Consider the following 15,151-nt stretch of genomic DNA (forward strand, 5'->3'; position numbering starts at 1 on the left):
AACCACCCAACATGGGCAAGTTTGCTTTCTCAGTGGACATGGCACTCATGTTTCTCTGCTTTTCTTCACCATCGTTTATTTCCCTGGCTGAAGGCTGATTTTTCCATTCCTTGGAATGGATGAGAACCAAGAGCCGTGCCTCAGACTTGCAGAGATCTTTCCAAATGTAGTTGTAATATTTAATCAGGACAATAACAGGCCCTGGTTCAGATCTTGGGGTGCCTGGGCAGCTGCTTAAGCATCTTAGGAATCCATGTGTCAGGTGTCAGGGTTCCAAGGAACACCTCCAACGAAATAAAGCTCTGAGGCTTGAGGTTCCTCAAAGTTCCAATTTATTAGAGATGTCATGTTGGCACAGCTGGGAAAACCCGAAACTGAAAGCTTCCAGGTTTTCCACACCCAGTTGACAGTTCACAGCCCTGTCCCACACCCACAAGTTCATCACATTGTCCAATCAACTCTTCACACTCAATTGGATACAATCTTCAGGCAGTCTCCATCAGACGCAGGCAAAAGTCCTTGAATACGGAATGGTGTTATGACTAACTTTCTACCGCTCCAACAACAACCGCCTTCCAACTTCCCCAGCTAAAATATGTGGCAGTTAAGAAGCAAAAAGAAAATTGCCTTCCAAAACTGACATCAGGTTTGGAAGCCATATTAACACCGGAAGTTTCCATGCTGCCACCTTCCTGCATTTGGAAAAGTAGGAGGGGGAGGATCTAGTAGAGGGATTGTAGTTAGACATAATAGCATTCTTCCCTTTGGTCAAGGTCAGGGTGTTCCTGCATCTGGAGCAGGGGTGAAATGCTCCTGGATTGGACTGCTTCTCCCTGTTCCCATGAGATGAAAACAATAATGAGTTTTTTTCTTTTGTGGCTTCATGTCTGCCTTACCTTCTCCTGGCTTCTAATACACCCATCTAGAGTCTTGCTATTACATCTCCTGGAACTTTGGACTAACCTCTTACACCGGGGTTTTCTCAATCTTGGCAACTTGAAGATGGGTGGACTTTAGTTTCCAGAATTCTTGGAGTTCAAGTTCACACATCTTTAAGTTGCCAAGATTGAGACAACCCGCCCCTCCAGTATCCAACCAACTGCACAGAGACAGGGAAGCGCCTGCTCTTATTTTATCATCTAATAATACTGGGTATTTTTTTAAAAAAAAAAGTGACCCGGGCAAACTTTAGTGTGCAATAACTTGTTGTTGACTGTTGATCTGGTCTGCTCAGCACAGATCCTTCACTCCAGTTGTTGTTTCTTTCTTAGCACACACTGAGTTTTTTTTTCTTTTCATTTTATTGCATACAGTCCTGAAACAGTCAGCCAGCCTTTCTTCCTTCCTTCCTTCCTTCCCCATTTCTTCTTCCTCCCTCCCTATTTCTCCTTCCTCCCTCCTCCCTATTTTTTCTGTCTCCATTTCTCCTTCCTTCCTTCCTTCCTTCCTTCCTTCCTTCCTTCCTTCCTTCCTTCCCTATTTCTTCTCCCTCCTTTCTTCCTTCCTTCCCCATTTCTTCTTCCTCCCTCCCTATTTCTCCTTCCTCCTCCCTTTCTATTTTCTCTCTCCCCGTTTCTCCTTCCTTCCTTCCCTATTCCTTCCTTTCTTCCTTCCTTCCTTCCTTCCTTCCTTCCCCATTTCTTCTTCCTCCCTCCCTATTTCTCCTTCCTCCTCCCTTTTTATTTTCTTTCTCTCCATTTCTCCTTCCTCCCTCCCTCCCTTCCTTCCCTATTTCTTCTCCCTCCCTCCTTCCTTCTTTCCTTCCTTCCTTCCTTCCTTCCTCCTTTCTTCCCTTCCTCCCTCTCTTCCCTATTTCTTTTTCTTCCTTCCTTCCTTCCTTCCTTCCTTCCTTCCTTCCTTCCTTCCTTCCTTCCTTCCTTCCTTCCTTCCCACCCAGTGTTGGTGCACTCTTATTCATTCCTAATGACATCAGAAGCTGCAGACTCTTTTAAAAGCTGTGATTCCTCCACCTCCATTCCTCCTGCCTCCCAGGATTGGATCAGCTCAGGCTAAATAAGTGGGCGGTTTCTAGGGGAGGCAGACATAGGCACAAATGGATTGCCCACCTCTTCTCATTTAAATATTACAATGAATTGTGCTGATATAGAACCGGGCATCTATTTCACCCCTTGAACTTTCCTGTCTCCTGCTCTCTGTTTCTCTCTCTCTCTTTCTGGATTGGTTATTTTTGATCAGCCTGTCTTCTGGCTGACCTTTTCCTATGCTCTGTGGGGAGATTTGGTCTTAAAAGTTTCAACCTGGGGTCATTTATTTGCAAACTCTAAGACACCCAACCATGGGATCCAAGCAAGTCCTAGCCATGTACAAGAGGGGTAAGTAAATCTCCTTGGCTTTCTATCCTGCTCTAACCCCAACTGGATTATTAAAAAGAAAGAAAGAAAAGGAAATAGGCTGGAGTTATAGTTATGCATTGCCAGAGAAGAAATATAGACTTGCGTCATCGTAGCAGATGCTGAATCTCCAGGTATCGTAATGAAATGCTATTTAAAAAGAGCCGAAGAGGGAAGGAAGACTTATGATCAGTTTTCTGCCTAGGAGCTCATTCGGGTTGGATCCCTCCAAGGGCCGATTCTCCTTGTGGTCCTTTATCCTCAAAATAGACTTGAAAGGAACAGTCCTAAGTTCTGTCAATCTTCTTTGCAGTTAAAATCACCCGGATACCCATTTGCTTTCAAAGCCACTATTTAAAAATAGAGAGAGAGAGAGAGAAACCTGTCTTAGGCTATGCCAACCGTTAGCTATTGGCAGATGAAAAGAAAGTTGTTTCCCCAACATTATTAATGGGATAGGCTTGTTTGCCTCCAGACATGATGTGAAGGCTTTTGTTTGCGAGATACAATGAGAAAAAGGACTCTGGTTAGAATCCGAAGCCTGTTCGTTCCAGTCTCACCACAGATGCCTTCTGATGACAGATAACTTTGAAGGCAATGTTATAGATGACAGAATGATCAGCGTCGGTGCCTCGAAAAGCTTCCAGAGACGAAATTGCGGCGTAAAATGGCTGGTCTTTTTTTTTTATTTATTTGTGAGCTTCCCCCCCCCCCACCTCTTCTTCTTCTGTTAAGTGGTATTTAGTCTCGCCTTCCGTTGAAAGCAGAAAATGGCCCTATTATTATTATTATTATTATTATTATTATTTGCTGAAAATGGGGCTTAATACCCCTTGGACTTTTTATAGGGATGTAACATCCTCTGGATAGCTTTCCCCGTGCGTTAAAAGAGCAATTTGGTTAAGTATGCTTTACTGGTTTGTGCTGCAGCTGGCTTGGTTAGCGCAGGCTAAGCTGTAAAACATGGTTTATAAGCCTCATGGTCTTATAATGCTTAGTGCAGAGCAATGTCGGAACTTCTCAGCAAAGTTGTTGTTTCTTCTTCTTCTTCTTCTTCTTCTTCTTCTTCTTCTTCTTCTTCTTCTTCTTCTTCTTCTTCTTCTTCTTCTTCTTCTTCTCCTTCTCCTTCTTTGCCTCCTCCTCCTCCACTTCTTCTTCATTTCTTCCTCCTCCTCCTCCTCCTTCTTCTTTGTCTCCTCCTCTTCTTCTTTGCCTCCTCCTCCTCCTCCTCCTCTTCCTTCTCCTTCCCCTTCCTCCTCCTCCTCCTCCTCCTCCTTCACCTCCTCCTCCTTCTCTTCCTCCTCCTCCTTCTTCCCCTTCCCCTTCCTCTTCCCCTCCTCCTCCTAATCATCATCATCATCATCATTTTTTTCTTGATTTTGGTTAGCAGTGGGGGCGCCTCAATGCCTTTCTTCAATTTGGCATTGCACACAAGCTTGCATAAGCCACATTTTATTCCTACACAGGCTATATTGTCCTCATCCCCCCCCACCCCACCCGGCTAAAATGAGAAACTGAAACTTCTCTAATAAGTGATGTTCTTCGCTCAAGTGAACGGGCACCGCATCAAGAAGAGAACAGAAGCTCTTCCTAAGAGCATTATGATACCCGATTGCTACAGTGCACCAGTTGATTCAATCTCGATTGGGTTCCTCTTGTTTGTCTTCTGTTGATGGCTCTTTGCAAGGTCTTCTGCTCTTCAACAGGGAAATTTATTCCTGGCCCAGCAGAGCAGGAGCTCCAATGACTTCTCTTCTTCAACCGTAACTAGCTTGGGGCTTCAGAAAACATGAATGAAATCAGCCTACTGATGGGTGTGGCTTGGTGGGCGTGGCATGTCTTTATGGGCGTGGCGTGTCTTAGTGGGCATGGCAGAGCAAGGATACTGTAAAATCTCCATTCCCACCCAACTCCAGGGGAAGGTTACTGCAAAATCCCCATTTCCTCCTGATCAGCTGAGACTTGGGAGGAAGAGAATAGATGGGGGCGGGGCCAATCTGAATTTTTACTACCGGTTCTCCAAACTACTCAAAATTTCCGCTACCGGTTCTCCAGAACTGATCAGAACCTGCTGAAACCCACCTCTGAATCAACCACCAACCTCTCTTGATTTTGCCATCTCCAACAAGGAATAGCTGAATATTCTCCAAATCCCAGGAGATTCTGTTTAATTATATGAAACGATAGCCACTAAATGTCACCATCTCAAATTTGTTTACTGCAACTTTATAAAATAAAATACCCTAAACAAGGCTCCCCAACTTGAGTGCTTATATTGGACAATCGTTATCAGACTAAAAGTCACTTTAAGTCAGAGGTGGGTTTCAGCAGGTTCTGACTAGTTCTGGAGAACCGGTAGCAGAAATTTTGAGTCATTCGGAGAACCGCTAATACCATCTCTGGCTGGCCCCGCCCCCATCTATTCTCTGCCTCCCAAGTCCCAGCTGATCGGGAGGAAATGGGGATTTTGCAGTATCCTTTCCCTGGAGTGGGGAGGGAATGGAGATTTTACAGTATCCTTCCCCTGGAGTGGGGAGGGAATGGAGATTTTACAGTATCTTTCCCCTGGAGTGGGGAGGGAATGGAGATTTTACAGTATCTTTCCCCTGGAGTGGGGAGGGAATGGAGATTTTACCGTATCCTTCCCCTGCCAAGGCCACCAAACCACGTCCACAGAACCGGTAGTAAAAAAAATTGAATCCCACCACTGCTCTAAGCTGGTACAAAGGACAGGATGATGGCTGAATGATTTCTTGGTATCTTATGACTTTTGTCATTGGTTCAAGAGAGGCAGGACATCAAAGCCTTGAATTATTTTAATTCTCTCGGTCTCCCCGCTGCATTTCCTGAAAACATGCAGGGCAATGTTTACAGGAATTCTCCCCGTCTCTCTCGTTTGCCGTGCTCATCATATCTGAAGCCCAAATCAAATTATCCTTTACAACAGAATGAGGGGCTCGGCAGAACAGCCTGTACTTTCCTGGCGCACAGAAAATTAATATGCAAAACGATACAGACAAGCGCAGGGAAGGGAAGCCGTGTCAATGAGCAAAGATAATCGAGATCATCCATGGTGATAAAAATCATAAAGATGTAAATAAAAGCATTTGAGGGGGGGGAGAATAGCATTGGCTTCCTGATGCACTATGAATCCTGTGGTGCAACTATTGGAAATTATGTATTTATGACAAGCGTTAGTTAGGACTTTGCTCAGTGCAAAAAATAAACCCCGTATCGGGCACCTGAGGGATTCAGGTCAACATCCAACTTTTGTCTTTTCAGTTTTTATTTATTTTTATTTATTTGCATTTATATCCCGCCGTTCTCCGAAGACTCAGGGCGGCTTACACTATGTCAAGCAATAGTCTTCATCCATTTGTATATTATATACAAAGTCAACTTATTGCCCCCAACAATCTGGGTCCTCATTTTATAAAGGATGGAAGGCTGAGTCAACCTTGGGCCTGGTGGGGCTTGAACCTGCAGTAATTGCAGGCAGCTGCTGTTAATAACAGACTGTCTTAGCAGTCTGAGCCACAGAGGCCCTGAGCTGAGCCCCAGTTGCCCCAGTTGATGGCAACCTAAACCAAAGCTGGGCTCTGAAGCAGCAATCAGAGATGGGACATTCCAAGCAATGGGAAAATATTTGAATAAGACGATTTATATCTACTTGAAAAAGGAATGGAAAATTGGGCTTATTTAAAAAAAACAACACAATTGGAATTGAGAAAGAGAATTAATTTAATTTAATTAATTTAGTAATTAATTTTAATTTAATTTAAGCAACTTAATGGTAATATATTTGATTGTAGTCTTTGGAAAGCTGATAAAAAAAAGAAATGGAAAAAAGGGAAGGAAATGGGTCATATGTGTAAAATTGTATGAATATTAATATCTATAATTGTAATAATGGAATCTAGGGAAAATATTGGAAATTGTATCGGGAAAAGGGAGCAGCGGGAAAATATTTGAATAAGATGATTTAGAGTTAGGATTTAAAGGGTTTCAATTTGAAAAAAAAGTAATGGAGGGGGAGAAAGAAAAACTGATTAAGATGAGAGATTATTTATTTTATTTATTTATTTATTTATTTTATTTATTTCAATTTTTATACCGCCCTTCTCCCGAAGGACTCAGGGCGGTGTACAGCCTAGTAAAAATACAATGTATAAACATTAAAAAGAAGTTAAAAAGAAATATTATAATATTAGGGCGAACGGTAATATTATTTATATACCAGAAGAAACAGAAAACAAAAAATTAGAGAGAAAGAATATTATGGCAAAAAGTGAAATATATTAATGGTGTTGGAGAAAACAAAAAGCGGTACAAATTTTGACTTGGCCAATACTCTGTTCAGAAAAAATGTATTGTTTGTTTATCTGTCTGTGTGTTTGTTTTGAAAAAAATAAAAAACTTTTCTTGAAAAAAAGAGAGAGAGGAGAGAGAGAGAGAGAGAGAGAGAGAGAGAGAGATGGGACATCCCATTCCGTGCAGGGTGACTTAAATTAAATGGTCATAAAGGTTGACATGTGAGATGGTAGCACACTAGGAATAGAGGCCTTCGTTTCTTTGGAACCTGCAGGAAAAACAAGAGAGTCTGCTTCAACGGCAATGCCTTGCACCCAGAAAGTGGCCAGTAGCACCCAAGAAAACTTTGGAAAAGGCATGCTCCAAATGTGTTTTTTCCAAAAAAGGTAAATTGGATTTTCTTGGTTTTTCTTTGAAAAGGCCATGCTGCGTCTTTAGCCTCCAAGCTGAATGATGGGAGGTCAAGGTTTCCCAGTTGTTAATGTCCATTCCCAAGGCCTTTAGGTCCCTCTTGCAGATATCCTTATATCGCAGCTGTGGTCTCCTTCTGAGGGGCTTTCCCTGCACTAATTCTCCATACAGGAGATCTTTCGGAATCCGACCATCAGCCGTTCTCACGACATGCCCAAGCCAGCGTAGACGTCACTGTTTCAGTAGTGTATACATGCTAGAAATTCCAGCACGTTCCAAGACCGCACAGTTTGGAACTTTGTCCTGCCAGGTGATGCCAAAAATACGTCAGAGACAACGCATATGAAAGCTGTTCAACTTTCTCTCCTGCCGTGCGTAAAGGGTCCAAGACTCACTGCAGTACAAGAGTGTGCTCAGGACGCAGGCTCTATAGACCTGGATCTTTGTATGTTCCGTCAGCTTCTTATTAAGCCATACTCTCTTTGTAAGTCTGGAAAATGTGGTGGCCGCTTTACCAATATGCTTCTTCCGCTCATTTTGACTTGAGTTTCCTGGTTTCACTTAAAGCCAATGGGAGGGGGGAACGACAGCGACTGTCCTATCACAGATCCGCAGTAGAGATTTCCTTCAGGTCTTACTGCAGGCTGGTTTACGAGTATTGTTAACTTCTGGAAGAAACGCTTAAAAGTGTAATTGATGCCCGATAACTAAATCTATTGGTGCCTTTTCTTTCTGCTTTAAAAAGCTTCTACATTTCCAAGCAGCAACTGGGTAGAGACAAAGGTGATTACCTAATAAAGCCGCTACAGTACATCTGTCTCCATGAATGGATTGCTTTGCGTTGCAGATACCGAGGGCATTTTATAGGGATCTTTCCTTGAGGCGCTGAAATCCAGTTTCTAGAGGATTTCGAAATGGGCCTTTGGCCTGAAAGCGACAGCAATTCCCTTCTCAAGCCTTAACTTCATGACAGACGAATTTTATCTGGGGTAGTTCAATCCCGCGGTAATTAAACGGCAGTTAACATTACAGCTTTTGCCTAGAAGGAAGTATGTTTCTTTCTCAATAATGTGAGACAGATAAAAAGGTAAAGGTTCCCCTCGCACATACGTGCTAGTTGTTGCCGACTCTAGAGGGTGGTGCTCATCTCCTTTTCAAAGCCGAAGAGCCAGCGCTGTCTGAAGAAGTCTCCGTGGTCATGTGGCCGACATGACTCAATGCCAAAGGCACACGGAACGCAGTTCCCTTCCCATCAAAGGTGGTCCCTTTTTTTTCTACTTGCATTTTTAGGTGCTTTCGAAACTGCTAGGTTGGCAGAAGCTGGGACAAGTCACGGGAGCTCACCCCGTTACACGGCAGCACTAGGGATTTGAACCGCTGAGCTGCCGACCTTTCGATCGACAAGCTCAAGGTCCTAGTCCCTGAGCCACCGCGTCCCTGTGAGATAGATATTGCTGCCATAAAACTCCAGGTAAGGGGCTGGATTTTTGTTGCAGTGAAACTAGTACGAGACATAACAACTCTCCTTCCTTCCTGTGTTTTAATATCAAGCTCAGGTGGGCTACCATAAATTCCTCCTGAGCACCATTGCAAACGGCGGGACTGCTGAGAACTGAATACTTTGGGGGTAAGGAAGAGCCTGTGCATGTTGAATCCACCTTGGAGAAAAGGTGTGGTAGTGATGGAGAAGGCTGAGCAAGGACATTATTTTCGCAGCTTTGAGCTATCTTGTACCTGGTAAGGTAGGTGACTCAGCTGAGCCTTCACAGGTTGTCTGGAGCCTCAAATAAGAGAGACAGGAGCCATCCAGGTAGTCCTTGATTTATAACCATAATTAGGACTAGAATTTATGTTGCTAAGCAAGTAGTAAAGTGAATCGTGCTTGATTTTATGATTTTTTTGGGGTGTGGGTGTGTGTCACGTTTGTTAAGTGAATCACTGGAGTTGTTAAGCGAATTTGCCTTTCCCCCATTGCTTGTTGGAAACCGGCTGGGCAGGTTGCAAACGGCAGGAACTTAAACAGCGTTCGGGAGATAATTTGCTTAATATAGTGCGGTCGTTGGCAAAACTTCTCATCCTTATCGCAAATGTTCACAGGAGCAAAAAAAAAAAAGTAATGTTTCCTTCTCTGGAAAGGGTTTATATGTTGTTACCAATAATAGGTCATAACTCTCTGGTCAGGTCTGGATTTTCTTCATTGTGACCTTGGGTTTCAATCAATTTTTGTATGAGACAAATGACGCCGCAGCTCACATGGTTGAATCTACTATAAATCTCTATATGCAACCTGTTTTGCTAGTTGGCCGACGTGGTTGCACCATGAGAGGGAAAAATTGCCGAAGGTTAATAAGATCATCTTGAATATGTTTACTCTGAAGGAATTGACACCCAAATCAAATGAAACATGCTTCATGAAAACCAAATGTTTTGATTGCATCTTGAGAAGAGTATTAAGTATGACCTGGTAGGTTTACTTTCACACTACGTGCAAAACGCACAAGTCGAAATGAGTCCACAATGGATGCCACTTCCTATAGCAGTGGTCAACAACTCGTGGTCCATAGACCACTGGTGGTCCGTGAGAAAATTTTGGTGGTCCACAGAAAAATGATTTGCATTTTTTTATATTGCACTAAATCAGGGGTCCTCAAACTACGGCCCTTAGGACAGATACGTGCAATGAACGCTTGTGTTGCTGCAGAGAGTCTCCCACTTCAGGGTCTTTTTGTGTGGGTTGGGGTCTGCTTCAGCCTCCTGGTGTGGGGCTTTGGGCGAAGGCTGGAGGGAAGTGCTGCTGGTGGTGAAGAGCCAGAGGACCTTATTCCAGTGGGACTGCATCATGGCCTGGAACTGGCTGACCATCTCAGCCTGCTGAGCCTCCAGGCGCCGGTACTTGGCCTTGCATTCCCGCAGGTCTTCCCTCTGCTTGGAAAGCCTATGCTCGTAGTCCTCAGTGAGGTTCTTCTACTGAGCCTCCTTCTCGGTTAGATCCAATTTGAACTGAGCTGTTTTGCCAACTCTTTCTCTTGATGGCTGCTTAGCTCCAACAACTGCTTCCTGTTGGGGCCCTAAGGAGCCCAGGGTGGGAGGCGAGGAGTGGCTGGCAGGGGAGGGGCAAGTAGAGACTGGCAAGGCGCCCCTCGATGTGATAACATCAGGTTGGTCATGCCCACCCAGTCACATGACCACCTAACCACACCCACCCAGCTGGTCATTAGGCAGATCATATTAGTGGTCCACTGGATTTAAAATTATGAATTTAGTGGTCCCTGAGGTCTGAAAGGTTGGGGACCCCTGTCCTATACTGTTTTGCAGGTGCCAGAGTGAGGGAAAAGGCCTGAAAACTGCCCCAAAAAACAGCCCGAAAATGGCCAAAAACAGCCAAAAACCAGGCATTTTTCACATTGGATAAAGCCACGTAGCAAAGTCTTGTAGAAGACGACCTTGCAGTGTTTACAGTGGGCCACAGAAGCAATGGAGCAATGAGGCAAAATACTGTAGATCCAGATGGGTACAGCAAATGATACCTCCTAGGAGTTGAGGAGTAACTGTTTTCTTTGCATCTTATACTATTCCTTCATATTCTACTTTAGGGTTCTGCAAAAGGTTTTTCTGCAGAAAGTTGCCCTATAGAGGAAGTGTTGACAGGCTGGGAGACCCAGGAGGTGAACAGGGTTAATGAAGCATTAGGGTCAACAAACGTGTGTGTACTGTGGGAGAGATGGAAAACATGAGTCACCTGGAAAAAACTTGAATAAAAGCTACAGGTTGTACAGGAAAAGCCAGTCACTAAACTCATTGGCTTCCATTCTAAGTAGCCCTTAAATCAATGGAACGATCACGAAAAAAACACAAAATCTGCTTTGGGGCCAATACTTTTGGTCTCTCCACATTGCATTTCCAAGTAGCTGTAACTATTAAATACTATCAAATCTTTGACATCCATTTGGTCTAAAGCAGGGGTCTCCAACCTTGGCAACTTTAAGCTTGGAGGACTTCAACTCCCAGAATGCCCCAGCCAGCTCTGCTGGCTGGGGAATTCTGGGAGTTGAAGTCCTCCAGGCTTAAAGTTGCCAAGGTTGGAGACCCCTGGTCTAAAGTAGTGGTGAAATCTGAACCAATTTACTACCGGTTCGCTGGGTGCGCTTGTGCGCTGTGCGCCAAATGCATGCTGTGCGCGCTCATGCAGAGTGCACACCACGCACTAAATGCAAGGTGTGCGTGCGCATGCACAATGCACGCCAAAAGGAGGCATGGGGGAAGTAGAACAGCACGCGGGTGTGTGTGTGATCAGCTGTGGTGCGCGATCTTTTTTTTTACTTTTAAAAGTTAAAAAAAAGGCTCTGACGATCGTTTGCTCAGCTGTGATCGTCAGAGCCTTTTTTTTTTTTACCTTTTAAAAGCATTTTTTACAACCTATTCCTACCATTCGGGCAGGAAGAGCAAGCGAGCTGGAAAGAAACAGCAAGCAGACAAGCAGGCAAGTAGGTGACCGGATGATTGGGTGGGCATGGGCGGCGGCGGGGGGGGGGGGGACAGGGATTTTTGCTACTGGTTCTCTGAACAACCCGCTGCCATCGCTACTGGATCGGCTGATCTGGTCCGAACCGGGAGCATTTCCCCCCCCCGGTCTAAAGGCTAAGGCATCAGGCTAGCAAACAGGAAATGAATTCTAGTTCCACCTTAGCCATGAAAGCTGGCTGGGTGTCTTTGAGCCAATCACTAGGCGATTGAGAGTTCTAGTCCTGCCTCGTGCATGAGAGCCCGCTGGGTGACTCTTGGTCAAATTACTAAGAGATGTTGGACATTAGACACAAAAGCAGGATGGGTGACTTTAGGCCATTTACCAGGAGACTGAGAGTTCTAGTCCTTCCTTAGGCATGAAAGCCGGCTGAGTGATTTTAGGCCAGTCGTTCACTCTCATCTCAATTCACTTCACAGGGTTGTTGTTGTTGTTGTTGTTGTTGTTGTGGGGAAAATGAGAGGAGGAAAGAGTATTAAAGATGGTCACTGCCTTGAACTATTTATAAAAACAATAAAGGAAGGATCAATTTTTTTAAAAAAAAAATCAGGCTTATTCCACTTGTCTCTGCCTTCGGGATCCACTCCTCTTTAAATTAAATATAGCCTATAGATTTCTGTTATGCATTGCCAGGAACTTTGGAATTTTCCTAATCTAATCCAACAGGGGTTTTGCGGAAAATATGAACACACCTCTGACAATCTGACCATCTTTATCGCCCTATCATTTTCTTTATCTGTTAACTTTCTGCAATAGCTTTGAACTGTGATCTCCACTTGAGCTAGGGTGGTAGTGGTTAAGAAACAGTTCTTTTCTGGAGAGCTAATTCAGTGCTTCGATGGTCTAAGAAGCTGAGAGTTGATCGAGAGTTGCAAAAACAGTTCATACTCAAAGGATACCAAGTTTAAACTCAATCCGGTCCAAAATATTAAGCCAACTGATCGATCGATCGATTTGATACACATCCAGCATTCGGTGCAGTAGTTTTTTTCCTGCCTTTTTCAATTGGATTGGTGGCAATCCAATTGGTGGCATGGAGAACCAACTGTTTTTATGATGCAATTGTTTGCCTCTTTATCGCTTGGCTTCTAAATTCCTTTCATCCTGATTATCCCTGATGGGGTGACTTCAGCTGTTGTGAGTAATGCAGGATGACCTTTTGCAATATTTTTCAAGCATCGTTTGCAACTGTAAGACGTGTGGACTTCAACTCCCAGGATTCCCCAGTACCAATTTTGGGAGTTGAGATCCACACGTTTAAAGTTGGTGAAGTTGAAAAACACTGGCCTCAACTTTATTGTTGCTTATTTATTAGTGCGACCTTAGCGTGTCATATGATGCCTATCTTATCATATCTTATCATAAACCATGTTTATGACAATGTAATTTGTGGAGATGAACAACTGTGGTTTACTTAACCAATGAAGGTGAGAAAACTGTAGTTTAACACAAGCTGTGTATGTGTGTATTCATCACGGACTGAATTCCGTGGTTTGAAGTTAAGCCAGCAGGACTGAGTAAGATGACTTTCTTCGTGATTGGTTAAAATTGTGAAATCTCCTGCTTTGGAACATCTGTCTGGTCCCTTTCCTGATGTGATTCTAATAATATCCAGAGAGATCTTTTGGTGCCAATTTAATTTGGCCTTGCCAGATATTGGATTGTTTCATTTCTGCTCCCTGACCTGGGGCTTCAATTTTAATGGATTGGAACGGTCATTGGTTATAAAGCCTGTGTTTGCTGCTCTTGATTTGATGTTTCTCAAAAGCGTTATGACCGTCCTTGATTAGATAACATATGTTTTAGCACAATAACAACAACAACAACAACAATGTTTGTTATTTGTAGGAATAGGCTCAGCCCCTAACTTTGCATGCTGTCTTCCTATCAGTCCACCATCATAAAAATCTGATAGCAGAAAGAATTCCAGCTGATTAGGTGTTACTTTCATGCGGCCAGTTTGCCAAATGGATGGATCTTAAGGTTATCCAAACCTACCCATTTTAATTTTCCAGACCCCAAATTATATCTTAAAAAACATATAATGTTTTTATATTATCTGATAGGCTTATATATGTTGTAATAGGCTTATATAGGCATCTGATAGGCTTATATATGTTGTAAACAGTAATATATTTTGTTAAGTTTGGGTTTTGTAGTTATATATTTTGCTGTGAACTTTAAACCATCCCTTCAGACTACTGGGGTTTATTTCATAAACCATCATTAAGAACACCCATGGCTTAATGCTGAGTTCACTGCTAGCACTTAGCCATAATGTGGTTATGTTTCTTGATCGGTTTTGTGCTATCAAGTCATTGTCAAGTTCTTAACGGTCAAATAGTTAGATTTTCTCCACGATTGTCCTTCTGTTCTTCCGTCAATATCGCTCACTGCTATGGCAACAGAGTCCATACCACATTGCTACTGGTCATCTGCTTCTCTTTCCTTTCAACTTTCCCAGCCTTCTCCAGAGAACTAGGTCTTTCCATGATCTGTAGGAAATAAGATATGGTCACTGGTGCATTGAGTAAGAACTCCTGGATTGAAGATCCATTGGTTTGTTTCCTTTGCTGTTCATGTATTCTCAACAGTCTTTTCCGACACTAAAAGTTCAAAGCCACCCATGCTCTTATCTTGCTTCTTCAAAATCCAACTTTCGTTTCCATACCAGTATCACAGAGAATACCATGGCTTGCCAAATGTCTGTGGAGATTTTCAATCATCCAGGTCATGGTTGTCCCAAAAGTGCTTTTTCAAAAGGCAGCTGGACTTTTTTTTCCTTGTTTTTCCTTGAAGGTGTTTTGCTTCTCATCCATGAAGTTTCTTCAGAATTGAACAGAACCCAAGAAGCTTCTTGGATGAGAAGTGGAACGTCTTCAAGGAAAAACAAGGAAAGTCCAGCTGCCTTTTGAAAAAGGAACCTTTGGGACATGGCTTGCTAAATTCTGATCTCTGTAATGAAGGCACATCATGGCACCTGAATATCTTTTCCAAGATCTCCATGGCTGTTTTATCAAGCAGTCAAGTTCTTGACTGCTTCTTCCTGTACTGTTGATGGCTGTTGTTAAAAGGCAGAAGATATCCACTGTCAGTTTTAAGGTGGGTTGTTCTATCTGTTGTCATTAGTCTTCTATTGTTGTTAGTTGCGAAGTCGTGTCCAACCCATCGCAACCCCATGGACAACGCTTCTCCAGGCCTTCCTGTCCTCTACCATCCCCCAGAGTCTATTTAAGCTCCTGCCATCTGCTTCAGTGACTCCCGTTCTTCTTTTGCCCTCAATCATTCCCAGCATTAGGTTCTTCTCCAGTGAGTCCTTCCTTCGCATTAGGTGGCCAAAGTATTTGAGTTTCATCTTCAGGACTTAGCCTTCTAAGAAGCAGTTCTTATATTTAGATTTGGCTTAATAGGTGACACAGGGTTGGGTTGGTTGCATAATATGACCTCACATTGTTCTGTTATGAAGTTTACTCTTGTTTGGGAGCAGGGAAAAGATAAAAACTCATAAATGCCCTGTTTTGGCACCTAGTACCAGCAAGATCATCACCTCAGGGAG

General features: G+C 43.4%; 1 protein-coding gene across 1 annotated transcript in view; it reads left to right on the forward strand.

Annotated features, from left to right (window-relative positions):
* The first annotated feature begins 2,159 nt into the window (after positions 1-2,159).
* The window catches only part of MAPK6 (mitogen-activated protein kinase 6), a 33,484-nt gene continuing 20,492 nt past the window's right edge, over positions 2,160-15,151 (forward strand). Inside the window, exon 1 of the mRNA XM_058156312.1 lies at positions 2,160-2,333. The gene's annotated coding sequence lies outside the window, so the exon portion shown is untranslated. The remainder of the gene's footprint in view (positions 2,334-15,151) is intronic.

The sequence above is a fragment of the Ahaetulla prasina genome, chromosome 13 (genome assembly GCF_028640845.1).
Source record: "Ahaetulla prasina isolate Xishuangbanna chromosome 13, ASM2864084v1, whole genome shotgun sequence".
In the NCBI taxonomy this organism is placed as follows: domain Eukaryota; kingdom Metazoa; phylum Chordata; class Lepidosauria; order Squamata; family Colubridae; genus Ahaetulla; species Ahaetulla prasina.